The 22,926-nt window shown below is 32.5% G+C and overlaps 1 pseudogene; it reads left to right on the top strand.

Moving 5' to 3' along the window:
- The first annotated feature begins 14,271 nt into the window (after positions 1-14,271).
- On the top strand, positions 14,272-15,863 carry LOC116661901 (annotated as a pseudogene).
- Positions 15,864-22,926: the final 7,063 nt, after the last annotated feature.

Raw genomic sequence — 22,926 nt, 5'->3', positions numbered from 1 at the left:
TAGAAATACAGAATATCATACGAGAATTTTATGAAAAACTCCATGGAACCAAACTGGATAACCTGGAGAAGATGGACAATTTTCTGAAAACCTACAGCCCACCAAGACTGAATCAAGAAGAAACTGACAACTTGAACAAACAGATCACTAGAAATGAAATCAAAATAGCAATATAAATCCTCCATACAAATAACAGTCTAATATCGGATGGCTTCACTGTGGAATTCTACCAAACATACAATGAAGGACTCATACCAGTACTTCTCAAACGTTTCCAGAAGATTGAAAAGGAAGGAATACCCCCAAAGTCATTCTATGAAGCCACAATCACCCTGATCCCACAACCGGGCAAAGACACTACGAAAAAAGAGAATTATAAGCCAATATCACTGATGAGATTTGATGCGAAAATCCTCACCAAAATAGTAGCAAATAGAATCCAAAAACACATATAAAAGATTGTAAATCATAAGCAAAAGGGGTTCATCCCAGGGACACAGGGGAGGTTCAACATATGCAAATCAATCAATGTAATACTTGACATCAACAAGAGAATTGGCCTAAACCACATGATCATCACAATAGATGCAGGGAAAACATTTGATAAAATTCAGCACCCATGTATGATAAAACCGCTGACCAAAGTGGGCATAGAGGGAACATATCTCAACATCATAAAGCTATATATAACAAACGTACAGCCAACATAGCACTCAACGGTGAGAAAGTTAAAATCTTCCCACTAAAATCTGGGACAAGACAAGGTTGCACACTATCACCACTCCTACTCAACATCGTCTTGGAAGTACTAGCCACAGCAATCAAACAAGACAGAGAAGGAAAAGGGATCCAAATTGGAAAGGAAGAGGTAAAATTCTCACTATACGCAGAAGACATGTTACTATATATAGAAAACCCTACAAGTTCCACACAAAAAATTCTACAGATGGTGAAAGATTTCTTCAAGGTAGCAGACTACAAGTTTCAGATTCAAAAATCGGTGGCATTTCTTTACGCTACCAATTAAGATAATACTATAGATCTACAGTCAACATGACATCACTGTATTGGTACAAAAACAGACATATAGGCCAATGGAACAGAATAGAGAGCCGAGATATGAACCCACAACATTTTGGTCAATTAATCTTTGACAAAGGAGGCAAGAATGTACAATGGAATAGAGACAGTCTCTTCAGCAAATGGTGTTGTGAAAGCTGGACAGCAGCATGTAAGTCAATAAAGCTAGAACACTCCCTTACACCAGACAAAATAATAAACTCACAATGGATCAAAGACTTAAACATAAGACAAGATACAATAAACCTCCTAGAGGAAAATAAAGGCAAAACATTATCTGACATACATCTCGAAAATTTTCTCTTAGAAGAAATAAAAATAAGAAGAAATAAATGAGACCTAATGAAACTTGCAAGCCTCTACACAGTATGCAAAGCAGAAGTAAAACAAAAACACAACCTACGGAATGGGAGAAAAATTTTGCAAATGAAACTTACAAAAGCTTGATCTCCAGAATATATAAGCAGCTCATCCAACTAAATAAGGAAAAACAAACATTCCAATCCAAAAATGGGCAGAAGACCTAAACAAGCAATTCTCCAAGGAAGACATAGAGATAATCAGCAGGCACATCAAAAAATACTCAATATCACTGATTATCAGAGAAATGCAAATCAAAACTACAATGAGGTAACACCTCACACCAGTCAGAATGGCTATCATTCAAAAATCCACAAATGACAAATGCTTGAGAGGCTGTGGAGAATAGGGAACACTCCTACACTGCTGGTGGGAATGCAGTTTGGTGCAGCCACTCTGGAAAACAGGATGGAGATTCCTCAAAAGCCTAGGAATACACTTATCTTATGACCCAGGAATCCCAATCCTGGGCATAAATCCAGAAGGAACCCTTCTTCAGGATGACACCTGCACCCCAATGTTCATAGCCAGCACTATTTACAATTGCCAAGACTTGGAAACAGCCTAAACGTCCATCGAAATATGACTGGATAAAAAAGGGGCAGTATATTTTTAAAATGGAATACTACTCAGCCATATAAACCGACAACATAATGCCATTTTCAGCGATGTGAATGCTCCTGGAGAATGTCATTCTAAGCGAAGTAAGCCAGAAAGAGAAAGAAAAATACCATATGTGATCGCTTATATGTGAATTCTAAAAGCAAAGTGAAACAAAACAAAACATGCATAGACAAAACAGAAAGAAACTCGCAGACATATAGTACAAGGTTTTCATTGCCAAGGGTGAAGGGGTTGGGAAGAGATAGACTGGGAAGCCAATATTGTAGAATAGATAAAAGAGATTTTATTTTATAGCTCAGGGAAATATATAAAAGATCTTATGGCAGCTCACAGAGAAAAAAATTTGACAAGAAATATATATATGTTCATTGTAACTGAAAAATTTTGGTCTTCAATGGAATTTGAGACAACTTTGTTAAATGATTGTAAATCAATAAAAAAAGTCATAAAAAGGAAAACATGATCCTAAATATTACAGGCATAAATAAAATTAGAGAGAATAAAATGATGCAAAACAGTAGTAAAACCAAAGTTTTTTGGTTTTTGGTTTTTTTTAAGATAATCAAAATCAAAAAACCTCTTGCCAGGTGCATCATGAAGAAAAGAGAGATGCTCCAAAGCAATAAAGTAAGAAATAAAAGAAGAGAAACAACAATTGTTACCTCAGATATACAAAAAGGGGATCATTTTGTCTACAGTTTCATGCCAATAATCTGGACAACTTAGATGAAATAGACAAATGTCTAGAAAGAAACAGAGATAAGGAGAAACAAATAAATTGAACAAACTGATTAGTAGAAGAAAGATAGAATCTGCATTTTAAAAAATCGTTAAATACAAGTGCAGAGTTAAACAGCTCGTGTGGAGAACTATACCAAATTACAAATCAGAACTTAACACTTCAAACTGTTCAAAAATAGTGAAGATGAGGGAAACTCCCAAATTAATTCTATGAAGCTTTCATCACCCTGATAGCAAAGCCAACAAAGTACGGGCAAAGGGAACTTCAAGTCAATATCTTTGATTGATATAGAAGCAAAAATTCTACAAAATATTATTATCAAACTACATCCATCAATACATAAAATGAATCATACACCATGATCAAATTGGTTTCATAACACGGTCACAAGTGAGGTTCAACATACACAAATCAATCAGTTTCATACAACACATTAACAAAAGAAAAAGGGAAACAATGTGGTCACCCCAATAAATGCATAAAAATCATTTCAGAAAATTCAACATTTATTCATTAAATCAACAACAACCACAACAACAACAACAACAACAACAACAACAGTTACAATAGAAACCTCTTACCAAAGTAGGATACAGGAAACATATCTCAACATAACAAAAGTCATTTATTACAGACCCACAGACAACATAATTTGCAAAGGTGAAAAAATGAAAGCCAAATCAAGGAATAAGACAAGGATGCCCACTCTCACCATTTCTATTAAACACAGTATGGGAAGTCTTAGCAACAGCAATCGGACAAGAAAAATAGTTATTCGGGTTGGATTGAAAGAAGTACAACTGTTATTATTTTAGGTGACATGATAATCTATATAGAGAACCCTAAAGTTTCTCCACACAAAAACAACTACATCTAATAAAGACATTTATCAAAGTAGAATGATTCATGATTAATATACAAAAAACTCACATTTATTTACACAAACTATGAAATATTCCATAATTTTAAAAAATCCATATGAAATCACATCAAAAAAAGAAAACCTATGTATAAACCAATATAATAAAATCTATAAGACAGTGATAAAGTAATTTGAAGATGATGCAAAGAAATGTAAAGAAATCTCATGGTCTTATTTTAGAGGAATTAATATTTTTACAATATACATACTACAAAAGATGTCTACAGTTATAAAGTTATTCAGATAGAACTACATGATATTTTCCAAAAAACTAAAACATTTCTAACATTTGTATGGAACTGTAAAAGAACCAGAACTGCAAAAAAAATTGAGAAAAAGAACAAAGTTGGAGGCATAACCCTCCCTGCTCTCAGACTATATTATGAAAATACAGTAATCAAAACAGCACAATACTGGAAAACAAACAAACATCTATATCACTGGAACAGAACATAGAGGCAGAAATAAAACATCACACCTATGGTCAATTAACCTATGACAAAGGAAATAAAAGTATACAATGCCTAAAAGACAGTTTTCAGCAAGTGATGTTGAGAAAGCTAGACAGCTAAATGGAAATCAATGAAATTAGAACACTCCCTCACACTGTACAAAAATAAACTCAAAATGTTTTAAAGATCTGAATCTAATACATGACACAATAAAACTCCTAGAAGCTAACATAGGCAAAACAAGACATAAATTGTAGCAAAATTTTCTTATGTCACTCTCCCAAGCTGAAAACTATAAAATCAAAATAAAGAAATAGGTCCTAATTAAACTAAAAACTTCTACACAGAAAAATAAACAAAATGTAAAGATAAACTTCCAAATGGGAGAAAATACTTGGAAACAATGCTATCAACAAGAGGCTAATTTCTAAAATGCACAAATGGTTCATACAACTCCATTTCAAAAATTTACAAACAACTCAACGAGAAAATGAGCAGAAGACAATTCTCTAAAGAAGACACACAGATGACAAACAGGAACATAAAAACATGCTCACATTACTAATCATTATACACAGGCAAGACAAAAATTAAATAATGTTTTACCTCACACTGATGAGAACGGCTGTCATCAAAATGGCTACAAGTAATCAATGCTGGGGAGGTTGTGGAGGAAAAGGAACTCTCCTACACTGTTGGTGGGAATGAAAATTGGTGCCACTACTTTGTAAACAGTATGGAAGTTCCTTTAAAAAAAAAAATAGACCAACCTTATGACCCAGCAATCCCACTCCTGGGCATATAAAACATATAAAACACGAAGACAAAGAATCCTAGAGTAAAACATAAGAAGTACACTCTGACATTGGACTTAATTGGGTTCTACAAATGTCTCCTCTGTCAAGGGAAGCAGAAGCAAAACTAAAGAAACATGATTGTATCACTCTAAACAGATTTACACTGCAGAGGAAATGATCAATAAAATGAAGTCAACCAAAAGAATGGGAGGATATATTTGCAAGTGATATTTTCAAATCAAGTGTTAGTATCCAAAATATATGGCAAACTCATACCCCACAACAACAACAAAAAAGACCAAACAATCCAATTAAAAAAAAGTCCATAGGAACTGAATAGATAGATCTGACTCAATTTTCCGAAGAAAACATAGAGTTGGCTAAATGGTGCATGAAAATATGTTCAGAGTTATAAATTATTAGGAAAGTAATAAACCAAAAATGAGACAAGACCTCACACTTGTCAGAAGGCTCTCATCAAAAGAAAAGAAATAGATGTTGGTGGAGAAAAAGGAACACCGTGGACACTGTTGATAGGAATGCAAATTATTGATTCTATTGTATATATACATCATATTTTCTTCATCCACCTTTCTGACAAGGGATTTTGGGTTTGTAGGCCCCATTCTGAAGGCTCTAGAGATTAAGCCCATAGGCTGAACTGATAAACAAACTGTTAGTAATGTCACATATCCATGCTGGATTACAAATTGCCTACTCAATATATCCATTATGGATGGCTGCATAGACAATGATGGGTAAGATCATCAGAGGATGACAACCTAAGACAGGCACAGCCGGCTGGATAAGAGATGGCCTATATAATGAAGTTCATGTCGGACTTTAAAACAATCCTTGATCATTTAACATCCTCTGCTTACTGCAGGAGCATGGGGACATAAATAGCTTCAGATCATTAACATTCTTATAACTTTGATGATATGTGAGGCATTTTGCATATGATATATAAACCCTTTTTCTAAGAATCAATAAATAGAGAACAGCTTCACTTCTCTACACACATTGTTTGTGTGTATATGATATCATGCCACTGACAGAGATAATTTAAGTTGTTGGGAGAATCATAAAAGGATGTTGTATTATATACAAGGCTCTTTCTGCACCTATTGAGAAGATTATGTGATTTTTATTTCTCATTCTATTAGTGTGTCATGTCACCTTTATTGATTTGAACATTTTGAGGTATCCTTAAACCCAGGGATAAATCCCTTTACTCATTGTTTATGGTACATTAAATGTGTTGTTGAATTCATTTCGCTTGTTTTTTGTTGAGAATATTGGCACATACGTTCATCAGGGATATTATTCTATACTTTGCATATAATGTCCTTTCTAGCTTTGTTCTGTAAATAAAGCTGGCATCATAAATCCAGTTTGGAATCTTTCACCCCTTCAAATTCGTGGAAGATTTGGAGAAGAATTGTTGAAAAATTTTCTTCAAATGTATGACAGAATTCACTAGTAAAGTCATCTTGTAAATATTTTCTGTTTTGGGAGGTTTGGATTACTGATTTGCTCATACAAACTTTTGTTCTATTTAAATTTCTAATTTGTTCTTGATTCAGTATTGGAAGACACATGTTTCTGGGAATTTGTCTTTTGTTCTCGGTCATTCAAATTTTTGGTTACTGCTAATTTCTTATGATCCTATATATCTCTATAACATCAGTGATAATATCTTCTCTTTTATTTCTAATTTTATTTGAGGCTTTATTTTCTTATCCAAACTAAACTTATGTCCACTTTAAGTTTAAGAAAAACAGATTTAGTTTTTTTTTTATCATTTCCAATGTTTCTCTTGTTATTTGCCTTACTGTGATTCATTCAATTTTCTTCCTTATTCTTTCTTTTTCCTCCCAGTTTCTTGAGGTGTAAAGTCAAGTATTGTGAATCTTTGTATTTCTTTTATTATTTATTTACTTATTTATTTAATTTGCTTATTTAGTTATTTATTCATTTATTTATGATTGAAGTACTGCCATTGACAATGTGTCAGTCTGTGGTGTATAGCACAGTGTCCCAGTTCATGCATATATTTTTTGTTCCTAAATGTTACTTCACTATATTTAACATAATGCCCTTTGTCATACAAAAATAATTTTGAAATAATCTAATTTTATATATAGTGTATAACATTTATAAACCTACATCTCCCAAATGTATCCACTTCCAGCAACTTTCAGCAGGAAACGTTAGAATATTTAGTAGATATGAGAGTGTGTTTCAGTTTTGTAGATGAAATCATAGTGCCCTCATCGAAATTTTTTTTTAAGGTTCCATGTATGTCATGTCATGTATTATTTTTCTTTCTTTTTCTGGCTTACTTCAATTTGAATGACACTTTTTGGGGAAACACATGTTGCTGTAAATATCATTGTTTTATCATTTTTTATGGCAGAGTATTATTCTGATGTATAAATATGCCACAACTCCCGTATCTTGTCATTTGTTGATGGACAATTAAGTTGCTTCCATGTAGTGGCTGTTGTATATAGCACTGCTATAAAAATTGGGGTGCAGGTGTGTTTTTGAATTAGGGTTCTCTTTGATATATACCCAGAAGTGGGATTACTGGATTGTACGTTTTCTATTTTTAGTCTTTTGTGGCATCCCCATCCTGTTTTCCACAATGACTGCACCAAACAACATTCTTACCAACTGTTTAGGAGGGCTCCCTTTCTCCACAGCTTCCCCAGCATTTATTGTTTGTGGACTTTTGAATGATGGCCATTCTGACTATTGAGAGGTGATACTTCATTACAGTTTTGATTTGCATTTCTCTGATAATTAATGATAGTGAGCATTTTTTTTTTCATATATCTATTTGGGATTTGTATCTCTTTATTGGAGAATTGCCTATTTAAGGTTTCTACCCATTTTCAGATTTTTTCTTTTTATTATTAGGTTGTATGAACTCTTTATATTTTGGAAATTAAGCCTTTGCTAGTTGCATCACTTATAAATATTTTCTTTCATCTTGTAGGTTGTCATTTTGATTTGTTTATGGCTCCCTTGCTGTGCAAATGCTTATAAGATTAATTAGGTCCAATTTATTAATTTTGCTCTTATATCCATTACCTGGGTAGTCTGTTGTAGGAGATCATTGCTGAGATTTATCTCAGAATGTTTTGCCTATGTTTTCTTCTTGGAGATTTACTGTGTCTTGCCTTACATTTAAGTCTTCAAACCATTATGAGCTTATTCTTTTGTATGGAGTGAAGGAGTGTTCTAAATTTTATTGCTCTGCATGATGCTATCTAGTTTTCCCAACACCAGTTGGTGAAGAGATGGTCTTTTCTGTTTCATATTCTTGGCTACTTTGTCAAAAATTATTTCAACATGGGCCTGTAGATTTATTCATAGGCTCTGTATTCTGTTCGATTGGTCCATATGCCTGTTTCTTTTCCAATATCATGTCAGTTTGATTATTGTAGCTCTACAATAGTGTATGGAGATGAGGCTGGTTATACCTCCAACCTCTTTCACTTTCTTCAATATTGCTTTGGAAATTATGGATATTTACTGATTCTATATAAATCTTAGGATCATCCGTTCTAGTCCTATAAAGTAATGTTTTGTGTAATTTGATAGGAACTCGCATTAATTTTGTAGATTGCCTTGGGCAGTATGGCCATTTTAACATTGTTTCTTCCATTACAAGAACATTGGGAAACTTTTCAATTCTTCAAACCTTTTTTATATTTCCTCAGTCAATGTTTTCTAGTTCTCCATGTATAAGTCATTCACCTCCTTGGTCAGATTTATTCCTAAGCATTTTATACTTTTATGTGAAGTTATAAAAGTGGTTGTTCCCATACTTTGTTTTCCTGTTGATCCACTGGTAGTGTAAAGGCATGCAATTGATTTTTGTACATTATTCTGGCTACCTTGCCCAGTTCCTTTATTAGCCTAAGTAATAATTTTGTGAGGCTTTTACAGTTTCCTATGTATAGTGTCATGCCAGCATACCGTGACAATTTTACCTCTTCTTTTCCAGTCTGAATCTTTTATTTTTTTTCTTGCCTGATCATTGTGGCCTGGACTTCCAAGACTATATTGAATAGAAATTGTGAGAATGGGCAACCTTGTCTTGTCTCTGATTTTTGTGGGAAGGGTTTCAGTTTTTCAGCACTGAGTATTTTGCTGGCTATATGTTTGCCTTAAATAGCTTTCATTATGTTGAGATATGGTCCCTCTATGCCCACTGGGATAAGAATTTTTATTGCAAATAGGTGTTAAATTTTATCAAATGCTTTTTCTGCATCTACTGAGATGATCATCTTGTTTTTGTCCTCTCTTTTTATGATATGGTGTATCACAATTGATTGATTGATTTGCATATGTTAAACCACCCTTGTGTTCCTGGGATGAACCTAACTTGATCGTGGTGTATGATCTTTTTTTACATGCTGTTGGATTCTGTTTGTTAATAATTTCTTAAGGACTTTACATCTAAGTTTATCAATGATATTGTCCTATAATTTTCTTTTAGGGTAGTGTATTTGTCTGGTTTTGATATCAGGTTGATGTTGGCCTTATGGTGTGAGTTTGGGAGTACTCTCTCCATATCAGTCTTTTGGAAGAGTTTGAGGAGGACTGGTATGGATTTTTCTTTGTATGTTTGGTCAAATTTCCCAGTGAAGCCATTTGGATGTAAAATTTTGTTTGCAGAGTTTTTTTTTTTTTTATTTTATTGATAATTCTATTCCATTTCTGGTGTTCTGTCTGTTCATAATGTCAATTTCTTCTTGATGCAATATTGGTGGGCTGAATGTTTCCAGATACTTCTTCGTTTCTTCTAGGTTATCCAGTATGTTTCCATACACTTCTTCATGGTAGTCCCTTATAAAATTTTGCAAATTTGTTCTACTCTTTGTAGTTTCTCCATTTTCATTTCATATATATCTTGTGTTCTCTCTCTTTTCTTGTTAGTGAGCCTGTCCAGAGTTTTGTCAATTTCGTTTCTTATTTCAAAAAATCGTTTTAATTTTTTTCTACTTTGTAGTCTCTATATGAATTCTTTCATCCTTGATCATTATTATTTCCCTCTTTCTGCTGACTTTTGGTTTTGTTTTCTCTTCTTTTCATGATTATTTTACATACAACATTAGATTATTTATTTAAAATTGCTGTTCTACTTTAAGGAGGGCCTTGTCACTATGAACTTCCCACTTAAGCCTGCTTTAAGTGTATTCCATAGACTTTGTGTAGTGTTTTTGTCATTTTTCTCAAGATACTTTTTACTTTCTTCTTTAACTTCATCACCCCCCCTTTTTTTAGTATCATGTTGTTTAATCTACATGGTGTCATTTTTTTCATCCCTGGTTTTTCTGTGATTTATTTCTAGTTTCATGTTATTATATTCAGAAAAAATGCTTGAAATAATTTTTATCTTCTTAAATTTTTTGAGGCTTCTTCTGTGCCTGAGTACATAATCTTTCCTAGAAAATGTTCCATGTGCACTGGAAAAGAATGCATATTCTGTTTTGGGGAGATGTACTGTTTTGAATATATCCACCAAGTCCTAATATTTTATTTTATCTTTTAGTATCTTTGTTCCCTTTTTAATTTTCTATCTGAAAGACAACTCCAATGATGGTAATGGGGTGTTATAGTATCCTACTATGATTTTGTTCCCATCAATTTCTCACTTTTTATCTATTAGTTTTGGCTTTATGTATTTAGGTGCTCCAAAATTGAGTGCATATATCTTAAAAGGCATAATACCCTCATTTTTTATTGATCGTTTAATCATTACATCTTGTCATTGTTTATCTTTCTCTATGGCCTTTGTTTTAAAGTCTATTTTGTGTGATACCTGTACTGCTGGACCTGCTTTCTTGTCATGTCTGTTTGCATGGAATATATTTTTCCATCCTCTTTCAATTGATGTGTGTTCTACTCCCTAAAGTAGGTCTATTTTATGTTTCATAATGTAGGGTCTTGTTATATTATCGCATCTGACAATATATATCTTTTGATTGAAGCACTTACTCCATTAACTTTTATGATAATTATTGATAGACAGGTGTTTATTTCATTTTGAACTTCATTTTCCAGTTGATTTGGTATTTCCTTTTTGTTCATTTCTTTTTCTTTTTGTGGATTGATAATTTTCTTTTATTAACTTGGTTTCTTTTTGGGTTTGTGACTTCATTGGAAGCTTTGACTTATGGTTACTTTTTTTTTGTATGTATATGGATGCATTACTATATCTGTTTAATTTAACTGATAGTAATACAAACTCTAACCCATCCTACAGAGAACAGAAACAAGAATACTGTCTATTGTCCTGTTTCAATCTCTGAACCTTAAAAATTTTGATGTCCTGTTTTACAACGTCATGTTTATTCTGTTGTAAGTCATTGTAGCTATTGCCTTTCTAGTTATGCCTTTCTCCTTTCTATAGCATTCTGCTTCTTTTGTATTTAGAGTAGATCTTTCATTATTTTCTTTCTGTTGATAGTTTCTTTTAGTATTTGTTTGTGTGGAATTTATTTATCTCTCCTTCTATTCTAAGGGATAGCCTTGCTTGATAAAGTATCTTAAATTACAGCTTTCTTTCATTCAGGACTTTGAATATGTGTTGCCACTGCCTTCTGCCTGCTGCATTTGTGTCGGAAACGTGTTTACAAATATTATGTATATAATTATATATATATGTAAAGAATACCTAGAAATGAAGTTAGCAAATAAGGTGAAAACCTATACATTAAAAAAATACAAAACATTGATGAAGGAAATTAAAACTGATCCAAAGAAGTGAAAAGATCTCTTATGTTAATGATGTGAAACAATATGGTTAAAACAACCATACTACACAAAGCAATCTACATTTAGTGTGATTCATATCAAAATACCCGTGAGAATTTTCAATTAAATAGAACAAATAATTTCTAAATTTATATGTAACCACAAAGATCGAGTTGCCAATATAATTTTGAAAAAAGTATTTAATCTAATAGTGTAAGTTTCTCTGATCTTAAACAGTATTACAAACTTTAGTAATTAAAACAACATGATACTGGCTCAAAAACAGACGCCAATGAATAGAATAGTATAGAGCAAACAGATATAATCCCTCACACCTATGATCAATTAACCCATTAAAAAGGAAGCAAGAGTATAAAATGAAAAAAGGCATTTTCCTCAATAAGCAGTGCTGAGAACATAGAACTCGTAAAAGATAGATTAGGATATTTCCTCATATTGCATACAATCCATGAGCACAGAATACCTTTCTATTTATTTTCTTTACTTTTATTTCTTGCACCTGTAATTAATAGATTTTTGTTTAGATCTTCTATTTTACTTATTAAATTTATTCCTATTTTATTCTTTTTGATATAATTGTACACACAATTGTTTTCCTAATTCATCTTTGTGATAAATTGTTGTTAGTGTATAAAAGTGCAACTGATTTTTGTATATTGATTTTGTATTCTGCAAGTTTATTATGTTGGTTCATTATTTCTAACAGTCACTTGTGGACTCTATGAAGTTTTCTATCTATGTATAATTATGTCATCTGTAAAAGTTTTACTACTTTTTTACAAGTTTGATGCCTTTTATGCTTTTTATTGACTAGTTGTTCTGGCTAGGACTTCTAGTATTGTAATTAAGGACTTGTGAGAATGAGCTAATTTTTCTTATTATTGGTCCAGAGGAAAACCTTCCTGTATGTGAACATTGAGCTTGATGTTATTCATGGTTTTTTTCAAATATGGCTTTTATTATGTTTAGTTACATTCTACCTAGAGCGAAATTTTTAAGAATTTTTTCATAAAAAAGTTAAGTTCTGTCAGTAAATTTCCTACATCTATTGAGTTTATTATTTTTGTATTCTTTGTTTTTTAAAGGATGGTATCACATTTATTGATTTGTGTATGTAAAATAATATTTATGAATCAGAACTAAATCCCACTTAACTATAGTTTATGATACATATAATATGCCATATATTCAGGTTGCTAATATTTACTTAGAATTGAATATACATATACTGAAGGAAAAAGTTACATTGTAGCTTGAGTGTAGATTTATTTATTTAGAAATTTTATCTCTCATTTTGTATATGGCTTATGTTTAATGGAATTTATTTCTAAATAAAAAATATAACTTTTGGTAGAACTATATTTACTACAGTTTACTGATATAGAACATAGTTATTACTTACAATTAGAACACAAAGTACTTGCCTTAAATGCCACATTATACTAAGAATGTCAACTGTTTCAGGACTGAGAAGCAAATTGCTTCCTAAAATGTATTTAACTGGTCTTTTCTACACCAAACCACATATACTGTTGTTTGCTTGTTTGTTTGTTTTCCACTTAATGGAGGCACTGGGTATGGAACCCAGGATCTTGTGCATAAGTTTAATTATGAACATCATTTTGGAACACTTAACAGGAGCCACAAGGGTATGGATTATAAAGATGACTAGAAAATTTATTCCTTCTAAGGACTGAAAAATGTCTGAGTAAAAGAATGGCTAAAATAAACATTTGTAAGTATACAATAAGATTTTCTCTTTTGTAATTTTAAACTAGAATATTAAATTACATTTGTTTTACATATAATACTGAATTACAATTTAAAAAAATTCCCCCTTTTGGGATTTCTTATATTTCTTTAATTATTTTAATCTAATTTTATTTTATAAATATTTACCATTTATTTATAAACATACCAAATGAACCAATATTTATTCTGCTCATTTTTTTGAATATAGAGCTACTTAATGTAAAGCACACAGATAAATAACTACTTCCATATCCAAATCAAATTATGTTTAATTTTAATTACAAATGATAATGAAACAGTTATAACTTTTTTACAGGTTTTAAACACATTTCAATGAAAATTCCAAAACTTTAAAATTAGTTTATTTATTTAGTGCATTATTTATACTCTGTTCACCAATCTGGTATAAATTTGGGTACAAAAGGAAGGAGATTGGCTTTATTTCATACACCCCAAATTTAAATTATTTACAAAGATTTTGTGGGAATAATATTTGCAGATCATACTATTAAAATAAACATCCTATAGGTTTCATTTTCACTGGATGAATGAGAAGTAAGCCCTGGCTGAATGTTACTCTTGGGTTGCTAGGAGACCACTCATTTTGTGATGTCACAGTTACTCAGGTTGAGAACCACTGTGATGGCCTAGCAGTTTATGTGTGCAGGCCTGCCAAAGCAACATTTGAAGCTGCAGTGCTCAAAATCATGCAGATTAGAAAAGGAGCTGTAGAAAAAGTTGTTTGAGATGGCTCATTTTTCTTCAGAATTTCAAGATTTGTCTCCTAAATATGGACCAACGGATTCAGGAAAGTCCAGTAGATCTCTATTAGGTGATCAAACATTCTCTGGGGGCTTGGACATGAGGTCTATGATTGAAGAAAATGCTTTTCAGACTTTGTGTGAAGAATCCTTGATAAAAAGACCATGTTACATACATTGTGTCTCTGAACCAGATGAAGATAATGATTTCTGTTCTCTGACATTTATAAGGAAACTCTCTAAAATGGTTGGGAGTGACCAATTTCAATCCATCTGGTGGGATGATAATGGAACTTCATTAGTGATCAATGAAGATGTCTTTAAGAAGGAAGTTTTGGAAAGAAAGGACACTTTCAGAATATTTGAAATAAGAAGTATGAAAAGTTTAGTTAGACAGCTTAAACTTTATGGGTTTAGTAAAGTGCAGCAGAATTTTCAAAGATCTGCTTCTCTAGCTGACTTCTTGGCAGAAGAAAAAGAAGTCTCTGTTTTAAGCAAGGTATTCGGAAATTTTGTCAGCACTTCGTAAATTATATATAAAATTTTATTTCATACATCAATCAATGGTAATATAAATGTAAAATTAGGTTTTGAAAATTGTATAAAACTACTAAGGCTAAAATACTTTATTTTATCTAAAAAATGAGGACAGTGCGTTAAGTATTCTAGATTATGAGAAACTTTGCTAGCAACTATGAGTCTTATCAAAATGTAAAAAAAAAGTAGGAAAGCTGCATTTAAAAGGGGCATTCACCGGTAATGCAAATGCTAACGTTTTAAATTTGATGACAATAATATTTAAAAGTGTATTTTCCAAATAAGGAATTTCAAAAAATAGTCAGCAATGCTCACATTTTGATGATATTATCTTTGTATAGTAAGCATGAAATATGAAGTTTTATAGAGTAGGATTATTTTAGTGTTGTATATTGTTTGAAACTATTACTAAAATCTTTCTCCTTTGTTTGTAGCTGCAGTTCTATCATAATCCAATTTTTCAATGAGGCTGTCCCCAGCTTTTAATGAGAACAAAAAGAAGAGTTGGGATTAAAAATGCTTCTTTGGTATCTTCATTGGCTCAAGATTTCAAAAAGAAGCACTATAAAGCAGGGGTAATGTGGATAATCATAATTCTGGTTTTGTGGCTGACACTAGAGGAGAAAGTGCATTTTTACCTTCTGCAAATTTAAACATGCCTCTAATTAGAAAGCCCTCTAGTAGCCACATAATTGGTGATACAACTACCCCAATGAGAGGTGATTTTTCTCCTGTATCATCAATGTCAGTTTGACCACCAGAACAAATTGCAGTGGATAAACGTGCTATTTTAAATCATTTGACCACTTTCCATATGCACTCTCAAAGCAGCTACACTGAAGCAAATAGACGTGTTGTGAATTTCACTGCAACACAAATTCTACTTCTCAGTACAGCAACATATCTCCCATACAGAGCAATTATCTTTGACTGATGGTTGATCCTTCTACTTTTCCAAATAGATATCAAAACATATCGGCCAATGAAGGTCTTTTTCTATGCTTCAACCAGAGAGCAACCCACGGTTTCCAGTGCCAGTGATAGCTGATATATCAGCTACCTCTCATTCATGGCCAACTCATTAGCCAACTTCAGGTTATGAACGTCATCCTAATTACAACTGATCTGCTGGGGACTACCAGATTATGCAGGATAAAAAAGATTAAAATTGAATTTTGCAAATGTCAACAAATATCGGCAATTTTCTTATTTGAACAATAAACATACATGTGTACCTTTATTTTCCTAGTTTTTTAAAAATACTTAAGAGTAAAGTGGGAGACTGAGTTACCCTTTAAAAAAGGAAGAGATATTTGATTGATATGATCATGTGATAGAACAATATGGGGATAAATTTGAATAATTTCTAGTAAGGAAGAAGAGAAAATGGAAGAATTGGGACAAGACTAAAAGATGTAGAGAGGGAAAAGTACTAACTGGCTTCTGGTTCATCCTGGAAAGTATTAATAGTGTTGTTAGGATACGTTGGAACACGAGATAAATGCAGGAACTGGCCCAGGTTTCATGGTCTCTATTATGTCATCCCTGGAATCATAAATTTCACATGATGTAGTCTCAGATGGAATATTCAGCATGTGGTAGAATATAAGAAGTAATTTTATCTATGGTCTTCTTTGTGCTGTTTTCAAAGCATTCCAATTGGTGCTTTCATTTCCTCCCCTCAAGATTCTACACTATATTTTCTGGTGAATAATTTAAGTTGCTTTTATGTTGCAGCCAAAGACAAGCTTACATCCTTAGAGTGGCACTTAATGCCTTTCCAACTCTAAGCCAATAAACTCAACATAATTTAGTCATTTCTTTATACATCTGGCATCTGGCTACCTTGGCATATCTTTATGTTTCACTGTATCTGGAGATACATCCAGGCAAATTCTTGTCATATATGTTAACTCCAAACTCACAGATTTTGCTCCAGCTCATCCTTGGATTTAGGATATCCTCCTTTTACCTACTTAGACTTTCCCAGTCTCAGCACAGAAACCACCTCATCCAGATGTTTTCTGTCTATCCCCCTTTCCTGTCTAACTTGAGTACCAGCACTGTAAGCACAGCAGATGCCACAGGATGCATTTTAGTATTTAGTGAATGAAAAATACATGTTGACTTTAAGCAAAATCTAATTTCTGAAACAGCAAAACCCTCATGGTTTTCAAAGTATTTCCTTATGCTCTTTACTCTTCACCACAAACTAGCTCTTTTCATAACCCAAGGACTTGTCCCTCATGACAGTAAGTGGAGGTAGGTACAGGAGACCAAGTATTATTTTCTTCTTAATTCATGCCTCCAGAGGCCTAAAGCATTCCATTCTCATTTTCTGGATATTTTCCTGACTCTTCCTCACCCACTACCCCAAAATAACTTCTTCTCATCCCCATACGAATAACTGTATTGCATTCTAATAAATTTACCTCTTAGAATCAGAGTTTGTCCACAAGGACAGAGCCATTGCAAACATTTAAAGAAGGTTTATACACCCCACATAACTTGTGCCCCTTCTAACCTTCACACAGGAAGTATCTAACAGGTATTAGCCCCTTAGGTGGGGTGGTCATATTCAGTAAACAAATTGCAATCTAAATTATGTGGACTAGAAGGAGTTGAGGGTGGTCGAATTAAAAATTTGTCCAAATGCAAGAATACCAAATTTCTGCAGATTTTAGGAAATATAAAATATTCACGGAAGACTTTGACTATTTTCCATTAATTTAAAATAAATGGTGAAGCATTTTCAGAATGTGAAATGCCCTGAAATCCTGGAAAAATTGTAGGCAAGGTCAGGGAGTTTAAGGCTTCTGCTCACAATCATGCAGCCAGTGTCAGCTAATAAGACTGGAATGGCAATATTGAGTCTTGAAAATGTGTCACCTGTTGTGAAGAAAGCTTTTGATAATCTGGAGTATGGGCAAAATGGTCAGGGTAAACACTAGCCACATCCCACCATTATGACCTTTACCAAGAGAAGAAAAAAACCCACTTGCAGCAGAAGAACTGTGTCTGGACAGCAGTGGTTTTTCCTACAACAGAATCAACAAGCTTTAAATTTGTCAGCTAAACACTGATGGTGGCTATGTTGTTGTTTACATTAGCAGTCTGGGGTTCATATGGGCTGGTTCAGCAGCTACTTTCCAGATCTCTTATCAGACAGTGTGTCTTACTATGATCATCTTAACACGGTTCTATACTGATAAGTCAAAAACTACAGTTTACTTTCAAAATTAGAAATCCTAAAGAAGAATATTGTTTGTCCATCTGTAGTTATCTACCTGGGAAATCTAGACTATTTGCAAAATTACAAGATTTGGCCTGTGCTTTGAAAACTATTCTCTGAGCTCTGCCCACTGAATTCTTCCAACTAAATACTACAAATCTGTCTACCAGTGTGTGTGTGTGAAGATGGATTGTTAAGCAGTAACTAAGTTTGCCTTATTTAGTCATCAGTGAACTATTCTTCTTCATCTGGCAGGATCTCTGTGAATTAAGAGATTCATTGAGCCAGCAGAGTTTCTTCAGATCAGGGATAAGTAAGTTATATTTCTCACAGTATACTAATTGTTAACTCTTCACTGAATCCCGAGTTGATGCTAGGTCTAAGCCACTGAATCCTTTAATTGGAATAATGCATATTCTTTCTCCAGTCCCCAGAGCCCAGCACAGGACTGTGTCTCCTTTTTAACTTAAGCTTATGTCTAAAACTTTTTTCTTTTAATTCTCATTGTTGACACAACTTATCTTGGCTATGAATACCCCTTGACTAATTTATTGAGACTAAACCACTTACTTATTCCCGTTCACCTAGAAATTGCAATAAACTTTCTTTCCTTGGACTACCTGGATTAGAGTGAGCATAGTCATCCTTTTGAAAGCAGTCCTCAGTCCTTATAATGCAGAAACTTTACACTTCTTTGCCCAGCACTTGAGCAAGAATGTTTGTTGTGGATCTCAGGGATTATCCTCACATCCCCTAATGAAACCATGAGAAAACACCACATTGTTATACAAAATCAAGTCTTTGTCAGTATTGCATTCCCATTGCCAAACAGTTAAGAAGTGTAGGAGTTCTGAGATTTTACCATGCTGAGATATTTAGCAACCCAGCACGTTCCTTTCTTGTAGATGCTGTCTAGGAGATGAGACCATCTGTCACAGACAGTGAACTTTATCACCCACAGCAAAAGCAGCCAGGGTTAAGTTTTGTACCTATTCCCTAATCTCAGATGAATATACAGTGTAAAATTTTGATGCCTACATAAGCAGTGGGCTGTTATCATGAAGAATGTTTAAGTCATGGGAAAACACTAATTTTATTAGTATCTTTATGTATTATTTATTAGAATCATTTATTTATTAGTATCTTTACCTAGGATAAATTCATCAAGACTGAAGTTTACTTGCTGCAAAAACAATTATGAGAAATGGCATGGAAAAAATGATCATTGCCTTTCCATTTTTCCTTCCACTTTTATTGAGATATAATTGGCATAAATCATTGTGTAAGTTTAGGTGCACAGGAAAGTGATTTGATTTACATGTATCATGCAATAAATATCATAGCAACTTTAGGAGGAATTCATTATCTCATTTAGATAAATCGTGAAAGATAAACAATTTGGTTTTTGGTTGTAATGAGAAATCTTATGGTCTACTCTATTAACAACATTCATATATAACATAAATCAGTATTAATTGTACTTATATGTTACAATGTGGACTCCCTAGAACACGTTTATTTTATGGCTGGAGGCTTGTACCTTTTGAGTGCATTAATCTAATTCTCCTTTCCCAAACCCTGCCTCTATTAACTACAAATCTGATTTTTTTCTATATTTATATTTGTTTGTTTTGAAGTGTACTTCAATCTATAACACTATGTTAGCTTCTCTTACACAACCTACTCTTTACTATCATATATACATTTCAAACTGACCACCAGAATAAATGTAGTTATGATACATTTCTATTCAAAGATATTTCATAGTTATTGACTATCCCCCATACAGTACATATCTTGTCCTTGACTCATTTAATTTGCAAGTTGAAAACTTTCTCTTAATATTCCTCAAGTATTTGTTTTTCCTCACCCTATTTCCCTCCTTCTTGTGAACAACGTGTTTCTTTCTATATCTATAAGTACTTTTCTGTTTTGTTATGTTCATTTGTTTTAAAATCCAAATATGAGTAAAATCATTAACATTTGTCTTTCTCTGTCTGACTTATTTCACTTAGCATATTACCCTCTTGATCTACAAATTTGTTGCAAATGACAAGAAATTATTCTTTTAATTGCTGAGTAGTAACCCATTGTATTTTTATGTGTGTGTGTGCATCTATCTAACTATGTATCTATCTATCTATCTATCTATCTATCTATCTATCTATCTATCTATCTATCATCTATCTATCTATCTATCTATCTATCTATAAATATAGATAAATCTGTATTTAATAGATGAGTATATATTTATAAAGTATAAACACTCATCTTCTTTATCCATCACATATTGATAAGCAAATATTTTGCTTCTATTTCCTGGCTATTTTAGATAATGCTGCAGTGAAAATAGGTTTGAATTCATCTTTTCCGATTAGTGTTTTTATCTTCTTGGAATAAGTAAGCAGATATGGATTTGTCGGATCATATTTCATTTTTAATTTTTAGATAAAACTATATACTTTTTTCCACAGTGACAGCACAAATTTACATTCACTCCAGCAATGCATCAGGGTTCTTTTCCTTACATCCTCAACCACAGTTATATTTGTTATCTTTTTGATAATAGTCATTCTGACAGGACTTACATAAAATCTCATTTTGTTTTGGACTTGCATTTTTCTGATGGTTAGTGATGCACATTTTCATGTGCCTGTTGGTTATCTTTCCCCACTGTATATTCACTTTATTGTAATGGGCTAAATGACCATAATTTTTGGATTTCATGTTTACACACACTGTTGTGTTCCATTATTCTGTTTGTTCTGTGCCAGTAGCATATTCTTTTTATTACCGTAGCTTTGTATTCTAGTTTAAAATCAGGGACAGCAATGCATTCTCTTTGTTCTTTCTCAAAGTTGTTTCTGTTTTTGTTTGTTTTCTGTTCTTTTTTTAGTGATTTCAACACTTATGTGTTTATATGTAAATTTTAGAATTATTTATTGTAAGTCTCTGAAAACGCCCTTGGTATTTTGATAGGCACTGAATTTAATTTGTGTATTTTCTTGGTTAGTACTGTCATTTAAACAATAATTTTTTCCTAATCTATGAACACAGTAAATCCTTTCATATGTTTGCATTAACTTCAATTTTTTTATAAATATTTTATAGTTTTCTGAGTACATGTCTTTTACCTCCTTGGTTGGATACATTTCTAGATAGCTTATTTTTTGTAATGCAACTGTAAATGAGACAGTTCCATCAGTTTCTCTATCTGTTAGCTTGTTACTGTATAGGAATGCAAGATTTCTGTATGTTAATTTTCCATTCTGAAATTTTACCAAATGCATTTATAAGCCCTAGTAGTTTTGTGGTGGCATCATTAGGATTTCTGTTTAAAGTATGTCCTCTGCAAATAGATACTTTTACTCATTTTCTTAATTGGCTATATTTTATTTACTTTTATTTTGGATAGGTATGCCTGGAATTTCCAATACTATATTGAATAAAAGTGTTAAGAGTGAGCATTCTTGTCTCCTGCTGCTCTTACAGGAGATGCTTTCAGCTTTTAATCAGTGAGTGTCATGTTAGCTGAGTTCTTGTCACTTATGACCTTAAATGTGTTGAGGTATGTTTCCTCATGCCCACTTTGAGGGGAAATATAATCATAAATAGATACTGATTTTCTCAAAACATTTTATGACACTATTGATGTGACCATATAATTTTTATTCCTCAGTTTGTTAGTGTGGTGTATCATATTGATTAATTTGTAAGTATTGAATCAGTTTGGCATCCCTGGAATAAAATGGACTTAATCATATTGTATAATCCTTTTAATGTTTTGTTTGGCTTGCTAACTTTTTAGTGATGATTTTTGCATCTATGCTTATCAGTAGTATTTAACCTGTAATTTTTTGAGGTATTTGTACCAGTTTTAGTAGTAGTGTGATATGGAAAGTTGCGATAGGAAGCCTTCATTCGTCTGCAAAATTTTGGAATTCTCTGAGAAGTATAGGTGATAGCTCTTCTCTAAATATTTGGCAGAAGTCAACTGTGAAGCTGTCTAGGACTGGAATATTGTTTCTTGGGAGATTTTGTTTAATTACTTATTCAATTTCATTAGTGATATTCGGTTCATATTTTCTATTTCTCATTCCATTTTGGAGAATATGTCTTTCTAAGAATTTGTCAATTTCTTCTAGGGTTTCCATTTCATTGGCATAAAATTTGTTGTTTCCTCTTATGATGCTTTGTATTTCTGTGATATAAGCTGTAACTTCTCACTTCTTTCTGATGTTATTAATCTGTATTCTCTTTTTTGCTCATGAGTCTGTTTACAGTTTGTGAACTTTATTTATCTTTCAAAAACCATTATTTGATTTGATTAAATGTTTGTATTTTTAATCTTTATTTTATTTATTAATGTTCTGATCTTTCAGGTTTCTTTCCTTCTACTAACAAGTTTGTATATTATTTTGTTACATCTTTTGGTTGTAAGATTACGTTATAAGAGAGAGATGTTTCTTATTTGTATAAGTGGGATTATTTTGCTAAAAACATCCCTATTAATACTGCTTTTGCTATGCCCCACGAACTTTGTTTTTGTTGTCATTTTTCTTTATATATTTTTTCTTTGATTTATACAGCAATCCATTGGTTGTTTAATATTGTATGATTTATCTTCCACATTTTAATATTTTTCTCAGTTTTTTAAGTAAATTTGTAGTCTCACAGAATCCATAAGTATCTTCACAAAACAAGGAGACAAATAATAAAATTTATACAAAAACTTGTAAGACCCAAATTTTCTGAAATAATCTTTGAAAAATTAACAAAGGTGTGGGCATTATCCATGCTGACTTTAGAACATACTGCAAAGCTACAGTAATGAAAACATCAAAATATGGCACTAGAAGAGACACATAGTTC

This window comes from Camelus ferus, chromosome X (assembly GCF_009834535.1).
Source record: "Camelus ferus isolate YT-003-E chromosome X, BCGSAC_Cfer_1.0, whole genome shotgun sequence".
Taxonomy (NCBI): domain Eukaryota; kingdom Metazoa; phylum Chordata; class Mammalia; order Artiodactyla; family Camelidae; genus Camelus; species Camelus ferus.
This window is presented reverse-complemented; position numbering and strand designations above follow the sequence as displayed.